Source organism: Morone saxatilis, unplaced genomic scaffold, assembly GCF_004916995.1.
Source record: "Morone saxatilis isolate NCDOM2014 unplaced genomic scaffold, NCSU_SB_2.0 Contig9, whole genome shotgun sequence".
NCBI lineage: Eukaryota > Metazoa > Chordata > Actinopteri > Moronidae > Morone > Morone saxatilis.
In genome coordinates this window covers 21,662,360-21,665,439 of record NW_023340268.1, presented here as the reverse complement: position 1 = coordinate 21,665,439, position 3,080 = coordinate 21,662,360, and positions in this window count along the sequence as shown.

Genomic DNA, 3,080 nt, shown 5'->3' with positions numbered 1-3,080 from the left:
AATTTCCAGAATACCATAATTATACATTATGCTTTGTATAAAATCATCAAAAACTATTACACAAGTGTGCACATTTTGTTGGTATTGAATTATGTTTTGTATATAGTCTCACCATGCCTGGATCTGACTGTTATTACCAAAGTGAGATGTTTCCGGATCATATTTAACAAATACTAGGATCACCCTATTGTGTCTGAATTAATTTGTTTAAAAAATTAGGAATCCACCCCTGTTCCTCAGGCCCAAAACACAATCTGTTTAGCACCCTGTGGGTGTATTAATTCACTATCAGTGAATCCAAGTATGGCAACACGTTTACTCAAGTGAAAGCTGCTCATCCAGCATCTGCCAAAGAAGTGTCTCACTGCCTGCCGGTGCCCATTTAATTAGAGATGTTCCGATACCATTTTTCCCTCTGTACTGATTTTGATACCTGAATCTCTATAATGGCAATTTCATTTTGTGTGGATACAAATCCCCAGAGCTTAAGATTTCAAAATATGTCCTAACATGTCAGCTGAACCACATCTAGAGAATGATCTGCAGTGAGGTACTGAAACAACATATCAGACAGCAATGAGGGTGTTTTAAAAAGGGAAATGGTGCATCATTGGCACACAGTAGCTTACCCATGGCACACTAACAATGAGTTTGCAAAAGTTTTTTGGAAATGTTAAGGTGCCCTAAATTAACTATTTTGTAGCTTTTGCGAGTTGCGCTCTTATTAAAGCACCTCATGGTTGGTATATGATTTCAACTCAGATGTGGATGTAATCATAAGGATGGCAGCCTTCTTGTATAGTGCTCTTGTATATAATTACAATGTTCTGATTATGGGAATGTTTTTTTTTTGTTTTTTTTTTATGTTGCTATGCACATTTCCTATATGTATAGAATCAAATTTACAGATCTGTTGGAAATTTTAATTTGAATGCGGTGTAAAATGCTTAATGTTAATCTCAATGTTGATATGGACTACTGACTAGGAAGATGTTTTAAAAAATGACACTGGTCTACAGTGTGTAATCTGTGTATGTACCTGTGTTTCCTTGATTTCTGTCTCTCTTTTGCTGAAGAATCTTCTGATGTTTGGTTCCACTGTCCGTCTCCCACCAGGTTCTCATCTGTTCAGACTCCTCCACGTACAAACCAACTATTGCTGCAGAATCAGTCAAACTATATTGACATGCAAAACAACTTCATGCAACAAGAGGATTTTGCTTGTAGATATGATCCATTCTTGGCATTTCTTAAAGCTACTTCTGTTTATTCTCAATCCAGACTCCTCTTAGGGTCCCTCTGTTGATCAAAACGTCTGTTTAGCCTGTCATGTCACCCTTTTACAGATTAGAATCCAGCAGTAATTCCAGCCCCAAACGTAGGTTCAAACTATGGCGTGTAAAATTAGACTTCTAGAGAATTAGTCATAGACAGGCTTCATTGTGAGTGCAGCAGGGAAAGGAGTGGGTAAGATGGCTAATGAGGAGAAAAGAAGATTGGAGGGGATTAGCTGTGACCTGGAAACAGCCATGTGGTAACAGGCTGTACGCCTCCCAGCGTCAAACATGAAGCTGCTGGCACACAGGTTGATGTTGAGCAATTTGCATATCATGCGACAAGTATGACGCTCTCTCTGGACCACTCCATGTTGGCTGTGTGAGACCATCAAGTAGAAAAACATGGCAGGGACATCACTAACGGGTTTCAGAAGGTGACGTAATGAAACCCTGAAGGTAGCAGGTATTCAGTTTGAAGTGACGGTACTGGTCAATCTTTATCAGAATACAAGTCTTTAGAGGCAATACAGTGTGCGCAACAACTGCTTAATAAATGTGCTTGTGTGTGTGTATATTCTTGGGGTTCAAAAACCAGGAAACCACTGTTCTTGTGGGGTCCGAACAGCTTTGTGGCGACCAAAATGCTGGACCACACAAGTTTAGATTGCTGTTTGAGGGTTAAGACTTGGTTTTGGGTATATTGTTATAGAGGTTAAGGTTAGGGTAATAAGGGTTAGGCATGTAGTTGTGATGGTTAAGATTAGGATAAGGGGCTAGGGAATGCATTAGGTCAATGACTGGTCCCAGTATATATAGTAACACAAGGATGTGTGTGTGTACGTTCATTAAATTGATCCGACTTTTTAAGGTTAGGATAATTTAAGTCAATAGAAACTAACTAAACTCTGAATCTGTGTCTGAACACCACATACTGTACTTCAAAGAAACAGCCTTGCATGTGTACACATACTTGGTCAATAAAGTTCATTCTATTCTGATTATCTGCACATTTGTTTAGTAAAACTGTGTGTACCACTGATGTGTCTTAAAACAGCCCCTGCAGTTTTACCTTGAGGCCCTGTCTTGTATAGGACGCATATTTCAAAATGTTAAGACCTTTATTTGGGTTCATACTAGACTTACATGGTACATATTCCTACAGTCATTTATGTTGATTAGCTGTCACACAGGAAACCTGAGCCAGGTCCAGCAGTACTGGTTGGTTTTTGTGGCTAAAGGCTAAAAATACTGAAACTGCCATGTGTAATATTATAATATAATATAATATGAGATAATATGGGTTAATATGAGAACAAGATGAGATGAGACTTTATTGATTCCTAAAGGGAAATTGGCTGTTACAGCAGCACAGCAACAAAACAGATAAGAACTATTGTATCTGTATTTGATGACCTGGGAATGAGACTCAACAATCTTGAAGCTTCCAGCTTCCAGTGTTTACATGTCCCTGATGCTTGATAATTGTTCTATTAGACAATTTACTTTACTTTACAGAGGTAACCAAATGCTGAGATACAGGCCTACTAGTCTGTATTTTTTAACACGCCTTAAAATCAAAAAAGCCTCACAACACTTCATGAAGCCTAGTGGGGGTTGAATCCAACATATTATTAACAAAGATAAATTACACATATGTTTGAAATTAAAACATTGATATATGAATCATCCTCATTTTAATATTCAGTTTCGTTTTGTAATTATAACACTCTAATGTGTGCATAGCCAAACGTATCTACATGGTTTGACTGAATATGATAGCCATCCATACATCCATCCATACAT